Source organism: Polypterus senegalus, chromosome 11 (assembly GCF_016835505.1).
Source record: "Polypterus senegalus isolate Bchr_013 chromosome 11, ASM1683550v1, whole genome shotgun sequence".
Taxonomy (NCBI): Eukaryota; Metazoa; Chordata; class Cladistia; order Polypteriformes; family Polypteridae; genus Polypterus; species Polypterus senegalus.
The window spans coordinates 107,979,960-107,995,887 of NC_053164.1; positions in this window are offsets into that span (position 1 = coordinate 107,979,960).

Sequence of the window (15,928 nt, forward strand, 5' to 3'; positions counted from 1 at the left end):
CTCTGCTGCGAAGCACGGGTATTTTGCTAGCATAACATAAAATTGATCTCATTATTTTTTTTCCTTATAAGTCAACTAGTGTGGCTATAAACTTTGCCAATAACTACACAATAGAGACACATACTACACTTATTGTTCTTTTAAGGATTAACACCACCAGGATTTTAAGAAAAGCACTGCTTTTCTTTTACCCAGCCAACAACTGACTTGGCATTTAAGGAGAGGATTGTTCTTCAATCTAGTAATGGTTGCATTCAGGTGTGTAATATCTGCATGCTCATTACAGGACTCACTTTGCACCACTCAGTTTCCTCATTCCTAGAGGGACTTCACAAGCCAAGTGGCCTGGCGGGGATTGGGATGATTAAAATTAGACTTTCCTTTTCCTGTCCCTCCAGTGCCTTGTAACTTCCTTCATTGGCTGCAGAAATTAGACTCATTGCTTGTCCCCTTAGGCTATGACATATGTTGTTAGACATAAGCTGGGCAACTATTCCTTTTGTTCCCACAAATGTGTAGTTAGATATCCCCATCCCTGTGGTGGACTGACACCCGCAATTTGACTGTAATTAGACTCTTTGTTTCTCTCTACCCCCATGTTTGTTTCTGTCACATGCAATGTTTTTTCCATCGTCCCTGGAGCATTGCCCTATCTCTCAGCCAATTGCTTTGCTTTCCTTGCCACCGGATACTTCATACTGTTATTTTGCTGCCAGGAGCAAAGCTTTTGTTTCCACTATTTGTGGCATGGTGAGCATACATATGCAAAATTTTTTACAATTCTTTTTATTCTTGTATAGTATTCTTCATTAAGTACAGTCTCAATGTGCTTACACCTATTTAGAATTATGCTACACTCGGTGTGATTGAATTCTGTTTTGTTAGGTTTTGCCTCTTTTTGATCCAACTTTCTTTTTTAAACTTTGATTTTTTTTTCTTTTCATCCTTTTTTTCTATAGTTGAACCGTGAAATAATTTGTTGTATGAGTTGGACTTGATATAGACAGAGATATAGCTTGTTTACAACAGAGGACAGAAAAACAAATATATCAGTCAAATTAATTGATTTATATTGCAAGATGTTAAATTCCTTGAAGATTCCACACTAATTTGATCCACGAATGGGGTTGATTTTCCCTTTATGTTGTCCACGTCAGGAAGTTATCTGGTTTGAGACACATCCTCAAGTTTGAACCTCAGTATCATTGGGTGTTTCTGCATTTTAAACACCAGACTTCCTCTTCCAAGGCTGGTTCACCTTAGGCTGAGGAGACCAGACCTGGTTGTGTGTCCCACAGCCGTTTGTTTATTTTTGTTAGTGGTCATTTGGGATCCCAGCTGGTGTCCTTTCTATTTAACCACAGCCAATAACTGCTTGCTTCCCCTGCATCAGATAGTGAGGAGCTGTCCTGTGACTACCACCTTGAGAGGCCTCATTATGGAGCTAATAACAAATCCCCTTCAACCAACTTCAAATGGGCACACCTTTAATATTCAGCTTCTCTCTTCTACCTGTGCTGCAAGATTGATATATTGCAGCATCTTTCATTCATGAACCTTATCCATAGCATCCTCCCAGGGGATTGTAAGGTCAATAAGGAAGACTCTCTGTTGAGAGTTGGACCGTAGGACCGTGTGTAATATAAAATTGGTACTGGCAATTTTTCTGCTGGAAAATTGAGCCTCTGGCTTAGTATGACAAGTATATTTAGGCCCTGGCTCTGTCCAGATAGACTTTAATGGGGATTGAAGATTAAGTTCTCTGTTTTTTAGTTCCCAAATGAAAGGGAGTTATCTGGACATTTAGAGACATGGCATTATTTTGTTCTTCCCTTAGCACTTAATTGTGTCTCTAGTTATATCTGCCTAGTATTAGGGTAGTGTTATTACAATGCACCACAATATGCTTGAGGGTAGCAGGAACTGAGCAGAGGGTACAGGCCAGATCCCTCCCTAGCTAAAGATTTAAGTTTTTTGGAGAGAGCAGGACATCATATGTAGCTCTAATACAAAAGCTTGTCCTATGTGATCACATCGTTCACAGATGCTTCCAGGCAATTCTCTTCTCATTTACCTCCCATCTCATTCATTGTGCATCCTTGCTTGGCCTGATGTACCTGGCTGCTTGTTCTTGATGGCTCACTTCCTCTACAGTATTTTTCCAGGTAGTTTTCCTTATTTCTAGGCCAAGGACCTCTCTGTCTTGTTGTCTTAGTGTTTGATGGCTGAAACTGCATTCTTTACAGCTGATTCTACTTTCCCATATATGAGCTGATCAGACTCTTTATTTTGCTGACAAAGAGCAACTTCATAGATTTTGAGTGGCTAAATAATTTGGGGCATTAGGCCATACTGATGACACTACAGTTTCAACTTCCATGGAAGAGCAGTGTTATTTATTTTCTTCAGTTCACTGAAAATAACCTACCTGAGTTCTTGCCCTTACTCATTGTCTTGGAGATTTGTGTTGAACCCATGTCTAAGACTTTTGATGGATTTCTTCATGATATTTGGTAACAGCACTTAATGCAAATTCATTCAACTATAAAACTGCCCTTAACAATAGAAAAACTATGAGATTTGTGTGCTTTGATTCCCATTTTTGCCCAATGGATGTCACTGTGAAATGTAGCGTTCAAGTACGCGATGCAGGCCTTCACTGTTGTTATCGTGGTCATGTCGTCCATATATGATCTGATTAGAGGAAGCTGCAGCCCATTTTTCAGGCATTCCCCTCCTACTACCCAATGTGATGCTCAAATAAAGTTCTCCATTCCAGGTACTGCCACACGGTGGTATATTCCTTTGTAATGCAGAACTAGAAATTTTGAAAGTAAAATTTTACAAGTTTTGTGACTGCTTCTGGAACTTGGAAAAAGTAGAGAACTTCATGGGGCACTGGTCCAAAAGCATTTGATAGATCTAAAAATATCACTTTTATTTCTTTGTTTTCTTTTATCCATTTGTATTTGTTGTCAAATAATGTTTGTGTTTTCTGAGCATCCTGAGAAGTCCTGTACACCACCTTTCTGCACTGTTCTGCTGTTTGCAGAGTGACAAGACTCTGCTTTACTTCTGCCTTTAATGCACTAAATCCTTCCTTTTTAGCTTCTGTGGTCTTCCTTCATTGTTTTGTCATCTTTCCTTCACAAGTCTCATCATTTTCTGTTGTCTCCTTGATTTAGGTCCACCTGGTTGATCTTTTTGCTTCCTCTGTTTCTTATTCCTCAATCCAAATATCTCTGCTGTATATGATATCTCCCATCTTCTCCAGTTTTCTTTCCAAAGATCTCACATGTTCAATGAGTAAAATAAAACCTGTGTTGATGGTCTCCCACTTTTTTCTTTGATCCACAAGATTTCAGGCTTGGTCCCTTGGATTTCCCTCTCTACTGCTGGACATGGTTGGTTTGGCCTTGGACTTATAGGTGTTATTGATTCTGTGCTTGATTCTCTGTTGTGGTTGTGATACAGATTTCCAATGGACTGTGAGGGTTCTCCTGCTACTGGGCTTCAGTCGACTGATTTGACCTACCTCTTAAAAAGTGGTCAATGTGAGGCCCCTTGCCTTGATCTTTCAAGTACTTTTTCTTGCCTTGTTGGACATTGAGGACCCACTCTAAGGTGTTTTTGTCCAGGTAAAGATACAGCTTTTAAGTTTATATAATGCCAGAGCAAATAGCTTATCAAGTCAGGTGCTGGTCATCTGACTCATTGGCATTTTTGTTCCTAACTCTGTTACCATGTGATTTTACACCCTTGACTTTGACTTGATGTTTCCATAGTATTTGGTGGATGGCTTCGACATGCTGAATTGTGTTTGAATCCTGCTGACATGAGTAGCTGACCCATGCCAGCTCCTTTGGAGTCTGTTCCCTCCAGCCAGAATTCTTGACAGACCGTCACTAGGTCTTTCCATAGTTGTCAGCTACCCTTTCACAGCATTTACTGGACTGTTCCAGACATTCAGATTGATTTATAGGACTAGGTGTTGCAATTCCAGGAGGATTCAGCACATTATTCCTGGAGAATATGAAACTCTACAGGTACTTGGTCAGTTATAACTGACAAAGTTAACATTTTTGATGACCTAAGCTACCTGACCTAACGTCTTGTTTGAATATTCTACAGTGTCTTAAGCATATGCTGAATTGTTGATCTGGATAGCCTAAAGTAAAATGAGAAACTCTGGTGTTGCCACAGTAACAGGTAAATCTCAAGGCTTTCAGTATCTATGATGTTTTCTTTCATGAACAGAAGTAGTAGCTTGAAAATGTAGCACCAGGTACTGCAGCTGAATAATAAGAAGAGAAAAATAAAGATCAGTTCATTATGATTTCCAACGTTTTATTTTTGAGAAAATTAATTAAAACATTTGCAATATGTACTGTCTAAAAGCAGCTCTGATCAGGGTTTGCCAGACAAATTATTGAGTCTTCAGTTTGTAGTGAAATGCTGACACAGACATTGTGTAGCTTGCACAAGCAGGTAGATCCATAAAACTTTTCATAAGATAAAGGAAAAGTAATCTTCTGAAAAATATATAAAAAAATTAATCAAATGCAACAATGAATAATTAACAATCCCAGTAGGAACGATTTGCCAAAAATGATTTATTAGATTACAGTTGTTTGATTTTAAGGCAATTAATTGTCAAAAATACTAACATCAGAATGTGTTTGTGCTTAAGCTTTGTTCATTTTTAGTAAAGTACCTTTTCTTCCAGGTGATAAAGTGCAGAAATGCTTAAAAATATGTCACAGACAATATTACTGACAAATGTACTTTCTGTTATGTCAGTGTAAAAATTGCTGATCCTTAGATGTTTCTCCAGGTATTTAACCCTTATGTTTTATAGATGTGCTGATCCACCATGGATTTTGATGTTTGACCATGCCTAAAAGTTCCCCGACTCTGAGGATTATTGTGTGTGAAAAATGACCAGGGGGCCTCATGTATAACGCCGTGCGTAGAATTCGCACTATAACATGGCGTAAGCACAAAAGCCGAAATGTGCTTACGCACAGAAAAATCCAGATGCAGGAATCTGTGCGTACTCCAACTTCCACGTTCTCCCGCTACATAAATCCCGATCAGCGTGAAAAGTAACGCTCGTGCACGCACTTTATGTAACGCCCCTACTCCTCCCAGAATTATGCCTCTTTGAATATGCAAATCAATGTAAATCGCCCTTAAGCGCAGCCTTCTATGAAAAGACAATGGGAAAAGCACGGGGGAAAATATAAGAATTTCAGCGAATACCAAGTGGAGGCAAAGGAAAAACATACTCTTTGTTTAATTAAACCGTGGTATAATCAACAAAAGGAAGTTGATCGAGTGACATAGCGTGTTGGAGAAACTTGAAAGCTCACGTTCACAAAATCGCACAGTGCCGGAAATAAAAAAGAAGTCACATATCAAAGTCGCTGTGAAAAGGCGAGTTGTAGCCCACTGTCTGAGTGTCATATGAAAGCTTATTAGGGTACAGAGAAAAAAAGGCAAATAGTGGGGAAAAAGCACAAAATGTCAACTTCAATCTCGAAATTTTCACTTTAATCACGTAGTTTATTTTGTGATTAAAATAGAATAAATAGAATAAACTTCATCTTAAAATCGTTTAACCAGTTTCTCAAATCACATCGCAATTAAAGTAGCATGTTAAATGCTTTGTTTTGTATTTGATCTTCTATGTGCTCTATATGTGTGAATCACTACCTGCTTCTTAAACCGGCTCTCTTCCTCTGACAGGACACAGAATCCATTACATTCATGATTCAGCTCTCTGAATAACTAAAATACTGAGATGTATACGTGATATTATTTTCATGATGATAGTTAAAGCATGTTATTGATTGTGTGCGACCTTCGATTAAATTATTTATTGCAGCAGTACTCAGGGGCGGCTCTAGGCTTGTGGTGGCACAGGGCAGAGGAAGAATCGGTGGCTCCTTCGCCCGCCAATGTCAGTAAGGTAGTTTATGCACTGTCGATGGCCACGTCCGTTGCAGACACTGCATAGCCGCCTCATGCTCATGACACAAGCATTTAACTTTTGCCGAAATTTGTCGCTGCGTTTTTAGCTGTTGTTAATTTCTCTTTCTATTTTATATTCAATATATATTGGTGTAGCCACCACTGCAGTCCTTGCTTTTCTTTCCCCAAATACCCAGTCAGAATTGGGTAGCGCCGAGTCTTCAAAACGTTTAAGGAACATTGAAATATCTTCGTAGTACATGTTTAATTATTCTATCCTTAACGGCACTCCCAGTGAAGAATATAGATTATTTAAATGAAGTTAAAGTTTTATCTGTATAATATAATAAACATATTTTGCTGCATTTCATCTTAAAAATGATATCGTCATCATATGTAAATATGCGCTTTATAAAGTGGCTCAGGTTGTGCAATATTATAACTGTAGTGCAAGTTTACAGTGGGGTGATTGTACTTATAAGTACAAACAGTTCTACAAGGAGCAATTGATTGAGTGCGTTTATAGTTCTTGGGATGAAACTGTTTCTGAACCACGAGGTCTGTACAAGAAAGGCTTTGAAACGTTTTGCGTGGCTGAGACAGCGTGTACTTGAAGCTGTATACCGATAATTCTCTTTCCGATCAGCTGCTGCTGTGATTCACACTCAGATACAGTGATATAAATACTCCGAGTGGTGCAGTGAGAGTAATATGGAAAAAGATGATCCGCTGTGGCAACTTCTAACGGGAGCAGTTGAAAGAAGAAGGTGCAGTGAGAGTAACAACGCTAAAGCAGTTATGGTATTTGGAATACTATGGCTGTTCCCTGGACCATTATATTGTTACAAGTTAATTACAATCAGATGCGTTACACTAATAAACAATATGCGGTTAGTTTCAGTGTATTTATAAAGCCGCGTCAGGAAAATAAGGTGTAACCACACAGGAACAGTAGCACTGCTTTGACGCTGGGTGCCGCCAGTCTGCAAAATCGAGAGGAGAACTTGCGTACGACAAGGTATGAGGTACCATGGAAAAGTGCGTGGCTTTACGCCAAGTGTAGGTTTTATACATCGCGATTTGAACGTGGAAAACATTTCTGTGCCTACGCACCGTTTATACATGAGGCCCCAGGACACCAAAACATTATAGACTTGACATTGTAAATATTGTACTACTTGAGAGACAATTGAATAAAGAGATGACACAGAGTAGCTGGAATTCACGCAGGGTTCGTATCTGGGAAGATGGTAATTAAATAACAAAGCTCAGGATGTTTAGCCAGAATTTTGGTCAGAGAACAGAATCAAGCAAAACAAGACATTAATTGTAATTGGAGGACAGAAGAGAACAAAATGGGACCAGTAAATTCAAAAACTAATAATAACAATTTTTTTTTCTTTTGTAAATCCAAATCCATACATGGCTTTTTAAAACATTGATCTAGGGACATTATGATACAGTATGTGACTTCAGGGGAGCAATTGGGCATCGCATTCTAGCAACCAGTCTTTAAAATGGTGATGTACTGACTTACAGGAGTAAGTATGAGAGATAAAAATGACCCAGAGATACATGTAAACAAGAAACAAGCTGAAGTCAAACCCATCAGTCAAACTAATCTTGTGCCAAAATTAGAACTGCAAATTTAGAATTGCCCAGGCCTACCTGTATAGCAGAGGCAATGTCAGAAATTACAAAGTTGTGGGACCTGTAAACAATTGGGTGGGTAAGCCATAAGTCTAAACCACAGATAAGTTGATCAATCTTGAAGAACTGTCAATAAAAGCACATTATAAATGTAGTGAACAATTGCTTATCAGTTATTAAGACTACTCTGACAAAGATTAAAGATTGAATTAATTTACATAGCATAAATTTCTCAGCACAAGTATATACTAGGGAAATTAACACCAACAGTTTATGTGTTATGTATGCAAATATTATACAGACAGCCGAGGCATAACTAGGCTACAGGCTACAACAACATCCATGAAGCAAATAAACAGCTTACTAAAACTTGTATGTGGCATATATCATTCAGTATGGCAAGTACACTTCAGGAGCGCCTGCATCCCACCTTTATTCCTCAACATTACTGAACCCATCAAAACTAACAGTGAAGAGTCCAGATTTAGTGACCCTAAATCTTCAAGGATTTTCTCTATAATGCCGTTAACTGTTATTTGTGTTTCTCCACAAGCCCAAAGGCTTTTTTTAATAATGTTCCCTTGAATAAAGTGAATGCACACAGCCACAACTCTCTTTTTGAAACATCATTTACATTCATTAGCATTTAATAGGCATTAGGACATGTGTGCACATCTTTTTTTATTTTTCTTAGTAGTAGGCAAGTAGCAGACTCATGTAATTCATTTTGAATATCAGAGCTCAGAATATTTGCAGTTTTTTGGCAGTTTGTCAAGGTGATTCTTAATTTCAGAATTATACTTAGCCAATAATTTAAACAATTGCAAAAAATGACCTTAGCTGAGTGCTGTTACAATGTTTTTACAATGTTACAAACGTTTTGATGTCAATAACCACTTTAATATGCTCACAGTTTATTTCTACAAAAGATATAGTTGCATTTTCTCTGTATATTTGATTTAAAAGTGCTTTGGTCTTAATTTTCATGCATCTGGCTGTATGCATCAAATCTTGCTTGTGAATTTATGTGCTATTTACTAACCTGGGGCCTCATGTATAAACGGTGCGTACGCACAGAAATGTTGCGTAAGAACGTTTCCACGTTCAAATCGTGATGTATAAAATTTACACTTGGCGTAAAGCTACGTACATTTCCACAGTACCTCATAGTGTAATGCATCTGATTGTAATTAACCTGTCACAATATAATGGTCCAGGGAATAGCCATAGTATTCCAAATACCATAACTGCTTTAGCGTTGTTACTTTCATTACACCTTTTTCTTCTTCTTTCAGCTGCTCCCATTAGGAGTTGCCACAGCGGATCATCTTTTTCCAAATTACTTTCACTGCACCACTCGGAGTATTTATATAACTGTATCTGAGTGTGAATCACAGCAGCAGCTGATCGGAAAGAGATTTATCGGTATACAGCATCAAGCATATGCTGTCTCAGCCACAGTAAAATGTTTCAAAGCCTTTCCTGTACGGACCTCGCGGTTCAGAAACAGTTTCATCCCAAGAACTATAAACGCACTCAATCAATTGCTTCTTGTAGAACTATCTGTACTTATAAGTACATCACCCCACTGTAAACTTGCACTACAGTTATAATATCGCACAACCTGAGCCACTTTATAAAGCGCGTATTTACATATGATGATGGTATCATTTTTAAGATGAAATGCAGCAAAATATGTTTATTATATTACAGTGAAACCTCGTTTATCACGGTTAATCCGTTCCAGACTCTACCGTGATAAATGAATTTTCGCGAAGTAGGATTCTTTATTTATAAATCAACTATTTTCGCAGAGTATAGAAAACCTGTTTACGACCTTCTAAATATGTTTTTTAACATTATTAGAGCCCTCTAGACATGAAATAACACCCTTTAGTCACCATTACACTCGTATTACCCAATATATTAGACAAAATAAGAGAAAATAAGACATATTAGACGTTAGAAATATCATATTACTAGGCGTGCTCGCCTTTTAAGGCGACCGACTTTTATCCTCAATTTTTGTGCGCTCCATGTGTACATCAGGCATGTAAGTGTAGGGAATGAGAACATCAAAGTGCCCATTCATAACATCTCCCGAAAACCTAAGTTTTTTATCCCCTCAAGTGCCTGTCCAAAGCCGTACAATGTCAGCCGAATCTATACCGCTAAAGACGGAGTTTCATGCACTAAATAAGCTATAGATGAGAATAAGCAAGCACCATCTCCCCTGATATTTACTACGCGGTGAGGCATTTGTACTCCATCAACATTAATTATTTCCAGAGACATAATTTTGTGTATTTCTTCAGCGCATCACGCACAAAAGCAAGGGGACGATGAGAGCACCAAAACTCTGCTCACATCGCGTCGCTTCGTACCTCAAGCCGCAAGTAGTAAGTCTGTAATAAGCGGAATACCGCTATGCTTTGCACTCACGGGACAGAAGGGCAATCCTGAACGCTTTTATATAGTAGATTATTGTACTGTACATTTAATTGCACACAACCACTAACCTATGAAGGCACGACCTCAGTAGGAGAGTTTTCAGAGGTGGTGCAGTATCTTCAGCAGGTGCGTTGTTGTCTTCAGTGAAGAAGTACTAGGAGTAGGCAGTGGGTGTCTGGGTGCGCGGCTGAAGAACATCTTGATAGGCAGTTGCTGGCGCTGTCTTTTCATATGCGTGAGGAGGCTTTTGTAGGGTATTGCCATCATTAATCATATCCAAGAGTTTCACCTTCTCCAGGATAGTAAGCATCTTCCTCCAGCACTTAGTTTTATTGTCAGAAGGCTTAGAAAAAGCAGCAAGTTTAGGAGCCATCGTAGGGCTTAGATAAAAGTTCTCAGAAAGCGCATGCGTAGTGACGTAAGCGTGTATGAGAAAAAAATCGCGATAGAGTGAAGCCACGAAAGTCGAAGCGTGATATAGCGAGGGATCACTGTATACAGATAAAACTTTAACTTCATTTAAATAATCTTCATTCATTAAAATAATTCTTCACTGGGACTGGCGTGAAGGATAGAATAATTAAACATGTACTACGAAGATATTTCAGTGTTCCTTAAACGTTTTGAAGAATCAGCGCCCTAAGCTTACAGATGGCTTAACGTCTATTACAGAGCTGATTGTGTGGCGATCAGTTACTTGGAGAAAGAAAAAAAAGGACTGCAGGGGTGACCACACCAATATTTATTGAATATAAAGCAGAAAGAGAAAATAACAATAATAATAGATTTTATTTATAACACACTTTTCATTGACAAAATCTCAGTGCTACAAGAGCAATAACCACAAAGTTTAAAAGTTTAAAAGACTAGATTAGATTTACAATCTCAGAAGTTATATGCTTTCCTAAATAAAAAAGTCTTCAAATTTGCTTTAAAAGTGTCCAGGTTTTGTGTAGTTCTCAGTTCAACAGGGAGCTGATTCCAGAGCTGTGGGGCAGCAGAGCAAAAAGCTCGACCCCCATAGTACGGAGCTTAGTAAGGGGAGTCTGAAGCTGCATGCTGCCAGATGATCTGAGGATCCAATTGGAAGTTTTTAAGTGAATCAAATCTTGAATGTAAGAAGGTGCCTGGCCATAGATACATTTATGGGTTAATAGAAGAATTTTGTACTCAATCCGGGAGGAAACAGGGAGCCAATGAAGTGATTTGAGGATGGGAGTAATATGTTTGAATTTCCTTACTCTTAGTAGGATTCTTGCAGCACTGTTTTGGATATATTGAAGCTTTTGTATGTCCTTGGTATGAATACCCGCAAAAAGTCCATTGCAGTAGTCCAGCCTTGAGGAGATAAAGGCATGGACAAGTTTCTCTGCATCTGGGAGGGTTAAGAGGGGGCGGAGTTTGGAGATTTTTCGTAGATGGTAAAACGATGCCTTACACACATGTTTTATGTGGTCACTGAAGGTCAACTGTGGATCAAACCGAACCCCCAGATTAATGACTGAGGAAGAAAGAGTAATGACCTGGCTGTCAAAAGTGAACTGGAGTATTGGAAAAAAACAAATCTGGTGGGGGTGCCAACAAGGAGTCCCTCAGTTTTATTGCTATTCAGCTGTAGAAAATTGCTGTTCATCCAAGCCTTTATCTCCTCCAGGCATGTAGTAAGGTGTAATGTGGCCTCTGAAGGGTTTGGGGCAGTTTTAATGTAGAGCTGCGTGTCGTCGGCATAACAATGAAAAGATAGTCCATGTCTGGCAATGACATGCCCAAGAGGTAACATATATATGGTGAAAAGGATAGGACAGAGAACTGACCCCTGCAGGACCCCACATAAGACGGTAGACAATCTGGAGGAGCAATCTCCCAACGAGACCTGTTCAGTCCTGCCAGACAGGTAGGACTGGAACCACCGTAATGCAGTTCCCGAGAGTCCAGCTGTGTGATGAAGACGATCCAGGAGGATGGAATGATCGACTGTATCGAAGGCCGCTGACAAGTCCAGAAGAATAAGCAGGGATGGTGAGCCTGCATCAGCTGCCATCAGTAGATCGTTTGTCACCCTGAGCAGTGCTGTTTCCGTGCTGTGGGCTGAACGAAAACCTGACTGGAACTTTTCAAACAGGTTATTACATGTAAGATGACTCTGGAGTTGAAGGGCAACTGTCTTTTCTATAATCTTTGACAAAAACGTCAGGTTTGAGATGGGCCTGTAGTTTGCAAGAACCTCAGGATCTAATGAGGGCTTCTTCAGCAGTGGGCGAATGACAGCTGCTTTGAGAGATGGTGGCATATGGCCTGTTTGTAGCAAGAGATTGACTAACTTTGTAATAGTTGCACTGACAATGGGGATAAATGACTTAAGCAGAACTGTCGGAATAGGATCCAATGTGCAGGATGATGGTTTCATTCCTTGCACAATTCCACCAATGTAGCTGCTGGAAACCTCCGTGAAATGTGGAAAAGATGGCATATTCCCAGTTGATGGATTTGAAGCAGGCATAGGCGGAGCATATGGTCCAGGCATTAAGGAGCGAATGTTATAGATTTTTGATCTAAAAAAGTCAATAAAGCTGTTACAATGCTCCTTAGTAACAGACGTTGTGAAAGATGGCTGCTGTGGTTCCATAAGTTGATTTATTGTAGCAAACAGCTGCTTTGAGTTTCCTATATTTTTATTTATCTGGTTTTAATAAAATTGGCCCTGCGCATCTTTTAGGGACTTGGAATAGGCCTTTTGATGGTCATGAAATGCAAGCTTATGGACAGTGAGTCCAATTTTCCTATAGTTGCGCTCCAAAGCACGTCCTGCCATCTTGATTTGGCATAGTTCTGGTGTATACCAGGAAGCAGAGCATACAAACATAACTTCACGTGTCCTGATAGGGGCATGGAGGTCAAACACACTGCTCAAAGATGTATTATAATGATCAACCAGCTCATCTACCGTTGTAACGGCTGGCAGGGAATTTGTTTGAGGTCTGCAGCCATAGAGGTTAAGTCAATTTGTTTCCAATTCCGGAAAGATATTTGGCGTTTAGGTCTTGTGACACGCAGTAAAAATGTGAAGGCCATAGAGACCACCTTGTGGTCAGACACACCCAGATCATAGACTTCTAAGCTTTTCAAAAGAGCTGAGTCGGTGATGACAAGATCTAGTGTGTGCCCCCTAGTGTGTGTTGGGGCCTTTACATGCTGCTGGAGACCTAGACAATCAAGCACATTCAGAAATTCTGTTGAGAGATGGCAAGAGGGATTGTTCACATGAATATTAACATTACCAACAATAACAATGTTAGATGACAATGAACAGAGTGATGTTAGTAAGTCATGAATTTCCGGAAGAAATGAGGAGTGTGGTTTGGGAGGGCGATATATAAGCAGCACTGTCATCGAGAGGGGGGAATTTGCATTTAAAGGCTAAGCATTCCATGGAGAGAAAATCAGGTAGTGGAAGAGGAAAAAGTTGCAGATCAGCCCAATGGATAACAGCCAAACCTCCCCCCCGCCCAGAGCCACAGGCTTTCTCCAGGTATCAATATCCCTGGGGAAGGGCTTTATTTAGTACTGAATAATCCCCAGGTTTGTGCCAAGTTTCAACCAGGCACATAAAATCCAGCTTTTTGTCCAGAATATGATCACGAATAAGAAGGGATTTACTGTATTAGTGAGAGACTGAGTATTAAATAGTTCCATTGTAGCGGAGGGCAGTTCTTTAGATGCGAGTCTCTTTAAACTCCTCAAGACACTGTGATCCACTCCGTGATTTACATTTTGCCCAGCACTAGAGGCTCTCAGAGGAAGGAGGGGCGGGTAGCTGCTACGTAGTCCAGGTGAGCCAGTGCTCAGATGACGTCCCGCAGGTGCGTGATGTACAGCCGACGACCAGACGGAGGCAATCGAAGCGGCATCACGCTGGCGGTAGAAAAACTTTCTGCGGGAACTTCTATGGACATAGCGAGGCCTTTTAATGGTTGGGAGACAAGGCGGAGGTAGCCACTGATTGAAGCTCAGCAGCTGAGAGTTGGAGTATTTTAAAATGCTCCCGGACGCCATTTCACAGCTCCAGCAATGGCTATCCAGCTGATATTTGCCGTCTTGGCCCAGACCGGTTGTATGGCAAGGTGGTAAGGTTAACCAGCCAGTCGAACACCGAAACACAGCCACGGATTTAAAGCAATTTTTACGACAAATACTAATTCAGCAATACTAACAGATACTACTAAATCAGAGGTAGAGAAGCGGCGAACAAGCAACGCCTGCGTCCTCTCCGTGCCTCCACGTTAAACGACATAGCCAAAAATGCAGTGGCAAATTTCGACAAAAGTTTAATGCTTGTGTCATTAACATGAGGCGGCTATGCTGCGTCCGCAACAGACGTGGCCATCCACCGTGCATAAGATACCATATTGACATTGGCGGGCGAAGGGGCCACCGATTCTTTCTCTGCCCGGGGCCGCCACAAGCCTAGAGCCACCCATGAGTACTGCTGCAATAAATAATTTCATCGAAGGTCACGCACAATCACTGCGCCGTGAAGCCCATGTTTAATAACGTGCTTTAACTCTAATCATCATGAAAACGATATCACGTATACATCTCTGTATTTTAGTTATTCAGACAGCTGTAATATCACGAATGTAATGGATTCTGTGTCAAGTCGGAGGAAGAGAGCCGGTTTAAGAAGCACTAGTGATTCACACACATAGAGCACATAGATGATCACATACAAAACAAATCATTTAACGTGCTACTTTAATTACAATGTGATTTGAGAAACTAGTTAATTAAATGATTTTAAGATGACGTTTATTTTGTTCCACTTTAATGACAAAATAAACTACATGAGTAAAGTGGAAATTGAAGTTGACATTTCATGCTTTTTCCCCACTGTGTGCCTTTTTTTTTCTGTACCCTAATAAGCTTTCATATGACACTCGGATAGTGGGCTACGACTCGCCTTTTCACGGCAGACTTTGATATCTGACAACTTCTTTTTTATTTCCGACACTGTGCAAGTTTGTGAACGTGAGCTTTCAAGTTTCTCCAACACGCTATGTCACTCGATCAACTTTCTTTTGTTGATTATACCACAGTTTAAATCAACAAATAGTATGTTTTTCCTTTGCCTCCACTTGGTATTCGCTGAAATTCTTATATATTCCCCCGTGCTTTTCCCATTGTCTTTTCACAGAAGGCTGAGCTTAAGGGCTATTTATATTGATTTACATATTCAAAGAGACGTAATTCTGGGAGGAATTGGGGCGAGACAGCACGCGCGTGCACGAGCGTTACTTTTTACACTGACCGGAATTTATGTAGCGGAAGAACGCGGAAGTTGGAGTACACACAGATTCCTGCATCTGGATTTTTCTGTGTGTAAGCACATTTCGGCTTTTGTACTTACGTCATGTTATAGTGCGAATTCTACGCACGGCGTTACACATGAGGCCCCTGGTGCTTAAAACATAATCGACTCAGGTGCGTCTGTAAATCCATCTTTAACGAATGCAGTTTTCTAATTGCTGTGCAACTTTAAAAAATGTCTGCATGTTTTACAAAATACTAATTTTCTAACCATGTTGTATGCCAGTCAGTTACACTTAATATACCAGCAAAAGGAAAAAAAATTGCAAGAATATTGTGGTAACTGGAAATTTTACCAACTTTAGTTGAGTGGCATGTTCATCCAACCCTGACACATCAAATGGTGGAGTTGAGCTAACTGCTTTTTCTGGAGATTCATATTGAGTTTGCAATGCTTCTGCACTCAGTGAGGAGCACCTTAGGCTCAAGACACACAGCAGGGCCTGCTTCATCAATGTATGCATCTCTATCAAGAATTTGTTAATTGTGT